The sequence below is a fragment of the Moschus berezovskii genome, chromosome 26 (assembly GCF_049115385.1).
Source record: "Moschus berezovskii isolate FMDL1 chromosome 26, NW_MosBer_1.0, whole genome shotgun sequence".
Classification (NCBI taxonomy): domain Eukaryota; kingdom Metazoa; phylum Chordata; class Mammalia; order Artiodactyla; family Moschidae; genus Moschus; species Moschus berezovskii.
In genome coordinates, this window is record NC_142485.1 from 41,012,332 (window position 1) to 41,026,284 (window position 13,953).

General features: G+C 38.7%; 1 protein-coding gene and 1 pseudogene across 1 annotated transcript in view; both read left to right on the forward strand.

Annotated features, from left to right (window-relative positions):
• The window catches only part of CSMD1 (CUB and Sushi multiple domains 1), a 1,848,896-nt gene that overhangs the window by 33,675 nt on the left and 1,801,268 nt on the right, over positions 1–13,953 (forward strand). The window lies entirely within an intron of this gene.
• Positions 4,404–4,512, forward strand: LOC129549470 (U2 spliceosomal RNA; annotated as a pseudogene).

The following is a 13,953-nucleotide window of genomic DNA, read 5'->3' on the forward strand; positions in this document are numbered from 1 at the left end:
GTGCAGTGTGTGTGGCAGGTGTGTGCCCAGGTGGCCAGGATCCAGCCGAGTGTGTCTGAACCCAGATGGACATCCAGCCCATATAGGTAGGCTTAGCGAAGTGGCATAAGTGGGGAGCTGAAGTTTGTGTGCCACAAACTGATCACAGCGGGTGTGGGTCCCCAACCTCAGTTCGTGTTTTCTACCAACTCATAGGATCATGTTTGAAAAATGTGAAAACACTGGCTGATTTCAAACCTCTTCAACTTTATCCATTGTGATTAGATTTAAACATAGATGTAAAGGTCAAAGAGTTAAAATTCCAGTTCCAGGCTCCATAGCCATGCAATCCAGATAGTGTGCCTGGACCTTAATAAAATCAGGTTGGAAATAAGCAAAGTTGAAAAAGGCAACAGACCTGCCTTCTATTAACACAGATTTGACAGGTGTAGATGGACTGCAGGAAAGAAAGAACTTTTGCCACAGTTCCTGGAAGAGGAAGTGTGGCCATTTCCCAGGATAACCGAACAAATGGAATTTACTTTACAGAACCCTTGTCAGAACAGAAGGTTAGGAAGGGGTGAAATCCAAATGACCTTCACAGGTGGAGAGCCCCATCAATGATCAAATTGTCAGGAAGGATGTTATCAAGATGAATATAATTACTAAACATGTTGCAGAAATGTGATTTCTTTGGAAATAAGTGTCTATCAGGGTAAGTCAACTGAGTGACTTTGAAATAACAGCGTGTGGTCAAGGTTATCAGGGAAGAAAATTAAACTGAGGCTTAGCACTGAAATTCAGACCGTCTACCTATTCATTCTGCTGACAAGTTGGCTTTCCAGTTTAATTCTGCTTAGCAGTTCATCCCTATGAGTTTGTTGCTGATTTGCAGTTTCTTTTGGTAAAGTTCTTTGATTTCTTACCACTCTTCACTCTAAGTTAGGATGCCATGTGCTATTTTATTATATCACAAAGATGGAAACAAGTTCATTAAAAAAAAAATGAATTCAGGTACAATTTTAAAGATGCATGTTTCAAAGCAAAATATAGCAAGACTTTCAAGATGACAGATCCCTAGGGAAAAACTACAATATAAATTATGCAATTTATAAGGTCAAATTGCAAATTCCGAGACAAAATCTCATGTTATCAACTATATTCACACGATTTAAGAATAGCATAATTTGCTAATATATAATATTTTGGTTTAGAAGTTACCCTGTTTCTATAATTTAATGTTATAAAAAATTTCCAAGACATGTAACACAAAAATTCTTTTTATCCAGTACATATTTTAAAAATTAAATTTCTGGTATTTTTTACACTTTTGCAATACTTTTATTTGCCCATTTTTTTTCTATTAAAATATAGTTGCTTTATAATATTATATTAGTTTCAAATGTACAGCATAATTATTCCGTATTTTTATAGATTGCTGTTGTTTAGTCACCAAGCTGTGTCCAACTCTTAACAACCTATGGATTGTAGCATGCCAGGCTTCCCTGTCCCCTGCCATCTCCCGGAGTTTGCCCTAGTTCATGTCTTTTGAATTGGTGATGCCATCCAACTGTCTTATCCTCCGTCACCCCCTCTCTTCCTGCCCTCAATCCTTCCCAGCATCAGGGCCGTTTCCAATGAGTCAGCTCTTTGCATCAGGTGGCCAAAATGTTGGTGCTTCAGCTTCAGCATCAGTCCTTCCAAAGAGTAGGGTTGATTTCCTTTAGGATTGACTAGTTTGATCTCCTTGCTTTCCAAGCAACTCTCAAGAGTTTTCTCCAGCCCCACAGTTTGGAAGCATCAATTCTTTGGGGCTCTGCCTTCTTTATTGTCCAGCTCTCACATCCATACATGACTAGATTAGGCCAGTTAAAGTTATTACACAATAATGGTTGTGTTTCCCTGTGCTGTACAATATAATCTGTCACTTATTTATTTTATAAGGATCTTCCCTGTAGCTCAAATGGCAAAGAATCTGCTTGCAATGCAGGAGACCTGGGTTCAATCCCCAGGTTGGGAAGATCCTCTGAAGAAGGCAATCCACCCCAGTTGTCTTGCCTGGAGAATCCCATGGATAGAGGAGCTTGGTGGACTACAGTTCGTGGAGTCACAAAGACTCGGACAGGACTGAGTCTAACTATTTTATACATAGCAGTCTTAATCCTATAATCCAATTTTACCCCTCCCTCCTTCCTTTTCTTCACTGATAACCACTAGTATATTCTCTATATCTGCAAATATGTTTTGTTGTATTCATTCATTTCATTTTTTTTAGACTCCACATATTAATGATAATATAGAATATTTGTCTTTGTCTGGCTTATTTTATTAAGTGTAATACAGTCTAGGTCCATCCACCTTGTCGTGAATGGCAGAATTTCATTCTGTTTTGTGGCTGAATAATATTCCATTGTGTGTTTGTGTGTCTCTCTGGGTACATATATAAATATGTATCACAACTTCTTAATCCATTTATGTAAATGGACACTTAGTATGCTTCTCTAGTTTGGCAATTGTCAATAATACTGCAGTGAACATTGGAGTACATATATCTTTTTGATGTAGTGTTTTCATTTTCCTGGGATGTGTACCCAGAAGTGAAATTGCTGGATCATATGATAATTCTATTTTTAATTTTTTAAGCACCTTTATATTGTTCTCCAGATTGGCTGCACCCATTTTCATTCCCATTAACTGTGCAAAAGGGTGGGCTCCCTTTTCTCAAAATTCACTCCAATATTTGGCAGTTGTAGACTTTTTGATGATAACCGTTGTTTGTTCATTTGATCACTTGGCACTCTGAGTGTACTAGGAGTGGATCTGGCTCAGAAAATGTGGGAAGCATTTAAAATTTTCTGTGCCTTTTACTTAAATTAGGCCACTGGACTGCTGCGTCACCTCCTTCAGGTGGAGGCCTGGGGCCTCTCAGTGTGATGTATATGTCATGTTCTTGTTGGACTAGAAATGTTGGCAACCCGAAAGTGGTTCAGATTTAAGAGGGAACAAATGTACTCTCCTGGAGAATAGATAGTGAGAGCCATCTTAAATTGTGATCATTGTGGCAATTTTTTTAGTGGAAAATGAAGTTATTTGAAATAAAACAGTTTACCCTGGAGGGCTTTTCAAAACCTCTCTGTGGAAGATTAACTGTGTGTTAGTCCTGTTCTCTTTTCTAAACTCATTATTTTTAAAAAAAATTTCTTTTAGTTTCCCCCCTGTTTTAATGTGGTAAAATGCCCACTTCCTGATGGAGGAAAGTGATGACAATTTGGAGCCTGCCCTTGAATAAAGGTTTGCCTTTTTATCTATTGAGTTGTTTTAATCACTCATATAAATATGCTAGGACTTTAGTAATTAAAGCACCATAAAAGGAACCATTGGACTCCAGGGATGGATATCACTGGGAGTCAGCCTTGAACCATTGATGGGTGAATAAGAGGAAGATGTCTGGTACAAGAGTAACTGTAGCCAGAGATGGACTGTGCACAGTTCCATGTGGTTATGAGGCAAAGCAAAGGCATTTGTCAAAAAAAGATCCCATTTTTAGCTGCCTTAGACATGCTATGTTTTCTGACACTTCTTCTATTGTCTGAATGATAAAGAATCTTACTGAATGTTTTCTTCAGCTTTTCAAATATATATTGTACAATGAATAGGTATAATAAAGCATATGGCAGTTTAAAAATTGTCCAAGAACTTCCCCAAGAAATATCTTAGAAAGAAAAATATTTTTTCACCCAATTAAAAAAGTCAAGAGCTTTTTTGAGTCAAGAACCTTGAGCAGACATGAGAGTCTGTTCTCAAGCAGAACCTTGAGAGTCCTCCCATTTCTGTGTGAATATTGGAAGATCATAGCACTGGAGAGAGAGTGAATGGAACCTCAGTGTAATCAATTAAATATTGATTTAAAATACTTTTAAAGTATTAATTTAAAAGTTTTTCATCTACTTGCATCCTCTTTGATATCTTTTATCAGTGTTTCATAGTTTTCTAGATATAGGTCTTTTGTTTCTTTAGGTAGATAGATTCCTAAGTGTTTCATTCTTTGCGTTGCAATGGTGAATGGAATTGTTTCCTTAATCTCTCTTTCTGTTTTCTCATTGTTAGTGTATAGGAATGCAAGGGATTCCTGTGTGTTAATTTTATATCCTGTAATTTTACTATATTCATTGATTAGCTCTAGTAATTTTCTGGTGATGTCGTTAGGGTTTTCTGTGTACAGGATCATGTCATCTGCAAACAGTAAGAGTTTTACTTCTTCTTTTCCAATCTGGATTCATTTTGTTTCTTTTTCTTCTCTGATTGCCGTGTCCAAAACTTCCAAAACTATGTTGAATAGTAGTGGTGAGAGTGGGCACCCTTGTCTTGTTCCTGACTTCAGGGGAAATGCTTTCAATTTTTCACCATTGAGGATAATATTTGCTGTGGGTTTGTGTCCTTTTGGCTAAGATCAAGTGTAGTATCTGTTCTTTTCAGTTTAATATGTGATACGTCCTCTATCCAAGGACAATATATTAAATAATCATAATCACAGGAAACTAGTCAATCTGATCACATGGACCACAGCCTAATGTGGTCCACTGGAGAAGGGAATGGCAAACCACTTCAGTATACTTGCCTTGAGAACCCCATGAACAGTATCAAAGGGCAAAATGATAGGATACTGAATGAGGAATTCCCCAGGTTGGTGGGTGCCCAGTATGCTACTGAAGATCAGTGGAGAAATAACTCTAGAAGGAATAAAGGGATGGAGCAAAAGCAAAACCAATACCCAGTTGTGGATGTGACCGGTGATAGAGGCAAGGTCCCGTGCTGTAAAGAGCAATATTGCATAGGAACTTGAATGTTACGTCCATGAATCAAGGCAAATTGAAAGTGGTCAAACAGGAGATGGCAAGAGTGAACATAGACATTCTAGGAATCAGTGAATTAAAATGGACTGGAATGGGTGAATTTAACTCAGATGACCATTATATCTACTACAGTGGGCAGGAATCCCTTAGAAGAAATGGAGAAGCCATCATGGTCAACAAAAGAGTCTGAAATGCAGTACTTGGATGCAATCTTAAAAACGACAGAATGATTTCTGTTCGTTTCCAAGGCAAACCGTTCAATATTATAGTAATCCAGGTCTATGCCCCAACCAGTAACGCTGAAGAAGCCGAAGTTGAACAGTTCTATGAAGACCTACAAGACCTTTTAGAACTAACACCCAAAAAAGATGTCCTTTTCATTATAGGGGACTGGAATGCAAAAGTAGGAAGTCAAGAAACACCTGGAGTAACAGGCAAATTTGGCCTTGAAGCACGGAATGAAGCAGGGCAAAGGCTAATAGAGTTTTGTCAAGAGAACGCACTGGTCATAGCAAACATCCTCTTCCAATAACACAAGAGAAGACTCTACACATGGACATCACCAGATGGTCAACACCAAAATCACATTGATTATATTCTTTGCAGCCAAAGATGGGGAAGCTGTATACAGTTAGCAAAAACAAGACCAGGAACTGAAGGGGCTAAGATCATGAACTCCTTATTGCCAAATTCAGACTTAACTTGAAGAAAGTAGGGAAAACCACTAGACCATTCAGATATGACCTAAATCAAATCCCTTATGATTATATAGTGGAAGTGAGAAATATATTTAGGGGACTAGATCTGATAGATAGAGTGCCTGATGAACTCTGGACAGAGGTTCATGATATTATACAGAAGACAGGGACCAAGACCATCCCCATGGAAAAGAAATGCAAAAAAGCAAAATGGCTGCCTGAGGAGGCCTTACAAATAGCTGTGAAAAGAAGAGAAGTGAAAAGCAGAGGAGAAAAGGAAATATATAAGCATCTGAATGCAGAGTTCCAAAGAATAGCAAGGAGAGATAAGAAAGCCTTCCTCAGGGATCAATGCAAAGAAATAGAGGAAAACAACAGAATAGGAAAAATAAGAGATCTCTTCAAGAAAATTAGAGATATCAAGGGAACATTTCATGCAAAGATAGGCTCGATAAAGGACAGAAATGGTATGGACCTAACAGAAGCAGAAGATATTAAGAAGAGGTGTCAAGAATACACAGAAGAACTGTACAAAAAAGATCTTCATGACCAAGATAGTCAAAATAACGTGATCACTGACCTAGAGCCAGACATCTTGGAATGTGAAGTCAAGTGGGCCTTAGAAAACATCACTACGAACAAAGCTAGTGGAGGTGATGGAATTCCAGTTGAGCTATTTCAAGTCTTGAAAGATGATGCTGTGAAAGTGCTGCACTCAATATGCCAACACATTTGGAAAACTCAGCAGTGGCCACATGACTGGAAAAGGTCAGTCTTCATTCCAATCACAAAGAAAGGCAATGCCAAAGAATGCTCAAATTACTGCACAATTGCACTCATCTCACACACTAGTAAAGTCATGCTCAAAATTCTCCAAGCCAGGCTTCAGCAATATGTGAACCATGAACTCCCAGATGTTCAAGCAGGTTTTAGAAAAGGCAGAGGCACCAGAGATCAAATTGCCAACATCCGCTGGTTCATGGATAAAGCAAGAGAGTTACAGAAAAATATCTATTTCTGCTTCATTGACTATGCCAAAGCCTTTGACTGTGTGGATCACAATAAACTGTGGAACATTCTGAAAGAGATGGGAATCCCAGACCACCTGACCTGCCTCTTGAGAAACCTGTATGTAGGTCAGAAAGCAACAGTTAGAACTGGACATGGAACAACAGACTGGTTCCAAATAGGAAAAGGAGTACGTCAAGGCTGTATATTGTCACCTTGCTTATTTAACTTATATGCAGAGTACATCATGAGGAACGCTGGGCTGGAAGAAGCACAAGCTGGAATCAAGATTGCTGGGAGAAATATCAATAACCTCAGATATGCAGATGACACTACCCTTATGGCAGAAAGTGAAGAGGAACTCAAAAGCCTCTTGATGAAAGTGAAAGAGGATAGTGAAAAGGTTGGCTTGAAGCTCAACATTCAGAAAACAAAGATCATGGCATCTGGTCCCATCACTTCCTAGGAAATAGATGGAAAAACAGTGGAAACAATGTCAGATTTTAGTGTTTTGGGCTCCAAAATCACCGCAGATGTTGACTGCAGCCATTTAATTAAAAGACGCTTACTCCTTGGAAGGAAAGTTATGACCAACCTTGATAGTACATTAAAAAGCAGAGACATTACTTTGCCAACAAAGGTCCGTCTAGTCAAGGCTATGGTTTTTCCCGTGGTAATGTTGGATATGAGAGTTGGACTGTGAAGAAGACTGATCGCCGAAGAATTGATGCTTTAGAACTGTGGTATTGGAGAAGACTCTTGGGAGTCCCTTGTACTGCAAGGAGATCCAACCAGTCCATTCTAAAGGAGATCAATCCTGGATGTTCATTGGAAGGACTTATGCTAAAGCTGAAACTGCAATACTTTGGCCATCTCATGCGATGAGTTGACTCACTGGAAAAGACTCTGATGCTGGGAAAGGTTGGGGGCGGGAGGAGAAGGAGACGACAGAGAATGAGATGGCTGGATGGCATCACTGACTCTGTGGACATGAGTTTGAGTGAACTCTGGGAGTTGGTGATGGATAGGGAGGCCTGATGTGCTGTGATTCATGGGGTCTCGGAGAGTCGGACACGACTGATGACTGAACTGAACTGAACTGTCATGTATAGCTTTTATTATGTTGAGGTATGTTCCTTCTATTCCTGCTTTCTGGAGAGTTTTTATCATAAATGGACGTTGAATTTTGTCAGAGGCTTTCTCTGCATCTATTGAGATATTCGTATGGTATTTAATCTTTCAATTTGTTAATCTGGTATATTACATTGATTGATCTGCAGATATTAAAGAATCCTTGCATCCCTGAGATAAAGCCCACTTGGTCATGATGTATGATCTTTTTTTTAATATGTTGTTGGATTCTGTTTGCTAGAATTTTGTTAAGGATTTTCACATCTATGTTCATCAGTGATTTTGGCCTGTAATTTTCTTTTTTGTGTTTCATCTTTGTCTGTTTTTGGTATTAGGGTGATGGTAGCCTCACAGAATGAGTTTGGAAGTTTACCTTCCTCTGCAATTTTCTAGAAGAGGTTGAATAAGATAGGTGTTAGCTCTTCTCTAAATTTTTGGTAGAATTCAGCTGTGAAACCGTCTGGTCCTGGGCTTTTGTTTGCTGGAAGATTTCTGATTACATTTTCTATTTCTGTGCTTGTAATGGGCCAGTTAAGATTTTCTATTTCTTCTTGGTTCAATTTTGGAAAGCTGTACTTTTCTAATAATTTGTCCATTTCTTCCAAGTTGTCAATTTTATTGGCATATAGTTGCTGATAGTAGTCTCTTATGAACCTTTGTATTTCTGTGTTGTCTGTTGTGATTTCTCCATTTTAATTTCTAATTTTGTTGATTTGATTTTTCTCCCTTTGTTTCTTGATGAATCTGGCTAATGATTTGTCAATTTTATTTATCTTCTCAAAGAACCAGCTTTTAGTTTTTTTGATTTTTGCAATGGTCTCTTTTGATTCTTTTGCATTTATTTTTGCCCTGTTTTTAAATATTTCTTTCCTTCTACTAATCCTTGGGTTCTTCATTTCTTCCTTTTATAGTTGCTTTAGGTGTAGAGTTAGGTTATTTATTTGACTTTTTTCTTTTGATGTCCATCAGCAGACGGATAGATAAGGAAGCAGTGGTACATATACACAATGGAATATTACTCAGCCATTAAAAAGAAAACATTTGAATCAGTTCTAATGAGGTGGATGTAACTGGAGCCTATTATACAGAGTGAAGTAAGCCGTAAAGAAAACCACCAATACAGCACACTGACGCATGTATATGGAATTTAGAAAGATGGTAATGATAACCTTGTATGCGAGACAGCAGAAGAGACACATAGAAGAGATGCATAGAACAGTCTTTTGGACTCTATGGGAGAAGGTGAAGGTCGGATGATTTGAGAAAATAGCATTGAAACATGTATATTATCATATGTGAAACAGATTGCCAGTCCAGGTTCGATGCATGAGACAGGGTGCTCAGGGCTGGTGCACTGGGATGACCCAGAGGGATGGGATGGGGAGGGAGGGGTGTTCAGGATGTATGGCAAAAACCACTACAATATTGTAAAGTAATTAGCCTCCAATTAAAATAAATAAATTTTTTAAAATAAAAATTTTTCACTGAACGTGCTCTGTTGGACCTTTATACTGAGTAAACCATGTTTTCTAGTTTCTTATGAAGTATATAGACAAGTTAACACACAATATAGCTCTTTAAATTTGAAATAAGAAAAAAAAAGTGAAAATCACTCAGGTAAGTGAGTGTTACTGGTATCGAATCTTAAATTAACAATGCTCAAATTTATCTCTCAGTATATCCCAAATTGAGACACTAGTAAATTCTTTCTTACCAATGTTATCATCAGTATATTATGTGCAAAATCACCCAACAGATATAAGAACAAAAACATACAGATACTAAAATTTCCAGTTTTAGAGCTTCTCAGGTTTGCTGAACCCAGGAAACACAAGATCAATAAATTATCTATTGGGTTGAGAACAAGCTTATCAATACCAAGCATTTGCTTCTTGAAAAAGAATTATTTGTAGACATCAGAATATTGCATGCACCAGAACATTGCGTGCTGTTGAACAACTGAGTCCCATGACCTACTGCTGTAGTTGATATCAGAGTTAGAAATTTTTTTTTTCTGGAAAAATCAGAAAGGGAATGTTTTAAAGGGCAGCCACTGTTGTGTTTCCAGACACTTATATGAGTCAAAGAATGTGCAGCAAACTTTAGTTTCCCTGTCTAAGCCCCTTGTAGACAGGCCACTTGTGATGCTGAACTAGAACTAGTCTCACAAGAGACAGAGTTCTGGGTCTCAGGTTCTCTCCCAGCTCTGTAATCGACTCACTGTGAGGTAATAAGGGGATATTTATCAAGCACTGCATGGGTCTCACATGAGAAGAACCCTGTAAATAGGAAACATTGTTATGAATTAAAGACCTCCCAACCCCATAGGCTTTGAAGTCAATGTGACTATTCAGTGGAATAGGATGTAGGGAAAGTTCACATTTTGGCTAATGCTTAGCTGGAGACCATTTAATTAAGAACTGTTTTGGAGGATTTTCCTTGGTATTTTAATGAAATTCAATTCATCATACTTATTATCCCAGTGCCCGTTCACATCCCGGCTGGCAGCTGGGAACATGGGTGACTGCCCCTCCTCGGTGTGGCCTTGTAGGTGGCACATCATTAACGCAGGCTCAGTGTCTCAGCTGATCGTCCTGTGCACATACAGCTTTTTAGCTTTAGTCTGTTGACCTTTAGTTAAAGTCCAAAATTACTAATTCTCGTTGAGATGGATGCATGAGGCCAGACCGATATGCATCTTGTAATTTGTACCTGCGGTTGAGAATTAAATGTAAAAAAGAATATTTAAAATGAAAGAATCTAAAGTCTTCTCTTGCACTGAGAACAGACTTCTAGAGTCAGGAAACATGGGGAGATTTGTACAGTCCTCCCATTAATATATGAATATAGGAAGGCCTTAGAACTGGAGAAAGAGTGAATGGAACCTCCGTGTAATTAATTAAGTGTCTTATTATGGTGGCTCATTGTCATGAAAAGCACACCAGATGAAACCAAGCAGAAGTATAAACAATTGCTGTTGTCATTCAGATGCTCAGTCATGTCTGACACTTTGCAACGCCATGGACTGCACCACGCCAGGCTTCCCTGTGCTTCATCATCACCCGGAGCTTGCTCAAACTCATGTCCATTGAGTAGGTGATGCCATCCAACCATCTTGTCCTCCGTCATCCCCTTCTCCTCCTGCCTTCAAACTTTACCATCATCAGGGCCTTTTCCAGTGAGTTTCTTCACATCAGGTGGCCAAATTATTGGAGCTTCACATCCAGCATCAGTCCTTCAAATGAATATTCAGGGTTGATTTCCTTTAGGGTTAACTGGCTCGTTCTCCTTGCAGTCCAAAAGAATCCTCTCCTCCAACACCTCATTTCAAAGGCATCAGTTCTTTGGCACACAGACTTCTTTATGATCAAACTCTCACATCCATATATGACTACTGGAAAAACCATAGCTTTGACTCTATGGACCTTTGTCAGCAAAGTAATGTCTCTGCTTTTTAATATGCTGTCTACGTTGGTCATAGCTTTTCTTTCAAGGAGCAAGCATCTTTTAATTTCATGGCTGCAGACACCATCTGCAGTGATTTTTAGAGCCCAAGAAAATAAAATCTGTCACTGTTTCCATTGTTTCCACATCTATCCACCATGAAGTGATGGGACTGGATGCCATGATCATAGTTTTTGAATGTTGAATTTTAAACCAGCTTTTTCACTCTCCTTTTTCACTTTCATCAAGAGGTTCTTTAGTTCCTCTTCACTTTCTGCCATAAGGGTGGTATTGTCTACATATCTGAGGTTATTCATATTTCTCCCTGTAATCTTGCTTTTAGCTTAGGCCAGCATTTCACATGATGTACTCGGCATATAAGTTAAATAAGCAGGGTGACAATATACAGCCTTGATGTATGCCTTTCCCAATTTAGAGCCAGTCTATTGTTTTATGTCCATTTCTGACTGTTGCTTCTTGACCTGCATACAGGTTTCTCAGGAGGCAGGTAAAATGATCTGGTATCCCCATCTCTTTAAGAATTTTCCATGTTTGTTGTGATCCACACATTCAAAGGCTTTAGCATGCTCAATGAAGCAGAAGTAGACATTTTTCTGGAATTCTCTTGTTTTTTCTATGATCCAGTGGATGGTGGCAGTTTGTTGTCTGCTTCCTCTATCTTTTCTAAATCCAGCTGGACTATCTAGAAGTTCTTGGTTCACATACCATTGAAGCCTAACTTGGAGAATTTTGAGCATTACTTTGCTAACCTGTAAAATGAGTGCAACTGTGGTGCAGTTTGAACATTCTTTTGCATTGGAATGTGAACTGAACTTTTCCAGTCCTGTGGCCACTGCTGAGTTTTCCAAATTTGTTGGCATATTGAGTGCAGCACTTTAACAGCATCATCTTTTAGATTGAAATAGCTAGCAGGAATGCCATCAATACTTGTGTTCATAGTGATACTTCCTAAGGCTCTCTTGACTTTAGAGTCCAGGATGTCTGACTTTAAGTGAGTTCCTACACCATTTTGGTTTTCTGGGTCATTAAGATCTTTTTCTTTTTTTTTGTATAATTATTCTGTGTATTCTTGCCACCTCTTCCTTATATCATCTGCTTCTGTTAGGTCCATACCATTTCTATCCTTTATTATACCCATCTTTGCACTGGAGAAGGCAATGACAAACTACTTCAACATTCTTGCCTTGAGAGCCCCATGAACCATATGAAAAGGCAAAAGGGTATGAGACTGAAAGGTGAATCCCCCAGGTCCATAGGTACCCAATCTGTTACTGTAAAAAAGTGGAGAAATAGCTCCAAATGGAATGAAGAGGCTGAGGCAAAGCAGAAATGGTGCCCAGGTGTGGATGTGTCTGGTGGTGAAAATAAAGTCCAATTCTGTAAAAAAAAAAAAAAAAGAAACTTGGAATGTTAGATCCATGAATCAAAGTAAATAGGAAGTGGTCAAACAGGAGATGGTAAGAATGAACATCAACATTTTAGGAATCAGTGAAATGAAGTGGATGGAAATGGGTAACTTTCATTCAGATGACCATTATATCTACTACTGTGGGCAACGATCCCTTAGAAGAAATGGAGTAGCCCTCATAGTCAACAAAAGAGTCTGAAATGAAGTGCTGGGGTGCAATCTCAAAAACAACAGAATAATCTTGATTTGCTTCTGAGACAAACCATTCAATATTACAGTAATCGAAGTCTGTGCCCCAACCACTAATGCCAGAGAAGCTGAAGTTGAACGGTTATGTGAAGACATACAAGACCTTCTAGAACTAACACCCAAAAAAGATGTCCTTTTCATATAGGGGACTGGAATGCAAAAGTAGGGAGTCAAGAGATACCTGGAGTAACACGCAAGTTTGGCCTTGGAGTGCAGAATGAAGCAGGACAAAGGCTAACAGAGTGTTGCCAGGAGAAAGCACTGGTCACAGCAAACACCCTCTTCCAACAACACAAGAGACAGCTCTACACATGAATGTCACCAGATGGTCAACACCAAAATCAGGTTGGTTATATTCTTTGCAACTGAAGATGGAGAAGCTCTACACAGTCAGCAAAAACAAGACCGGGAACTGACTGTGGCTCAGATCATGAACTCCTTATTGCAAAATTCAGACTTAAAGTGAAGAAAGTAGAGAAAACCTCTAGGCCATTCAGATACGACCGAGATCAAATACCTTATGATTATACAGTGCAACTGACAAAGAGATTCAAGGGATTAGATCTGATAGAGTGCCTGATGAACAGGAGGTGGTGATCAAAACCATCCCCAAGGAAAAAAAATGCAAAAAGACAAAATGGTTGTCTGAGGAGGCCTTACAAATAGCTGAGAAAGTAAGAGAAGCAAAAGGCAAAGGAGAAAAGAAGAAATATCCCTTTGAATGCAGAGTTCCAAAGAATAGCAAGCAAGGATAAGAAAGCGTTCCTAAGGGACCAATGCAAAGAAAATGATTGGAGGAAGAATAATTAAATGATCAGGATGTGAAGCACTACTATACCATTTCATGCCATGTCTGTACTCATCCAAGCTGACACCCTTCCACAGGGCCTGGGGAGAGATATGGTGTGTGTATGTGTATGCACTAAGGACATTTTTTGGGAAAAGGGGATGAGAGAGTCAGAAATTGCAGAAAAACCCAAAGTATAATGTGGAGATAACTTTTACAACATCTATATTATCTTGATAGATCAAAATTAGAGAGGTCCCCTTTTAAGCCTACACTGATTAAGCCTTGAGTAACTTCTTTATAATTCACTGGGGAAAGTATTTTTAAATTAAGAGTTTCTTTTTCTTCAGTTTTTATATTGCTTATATAAAACTT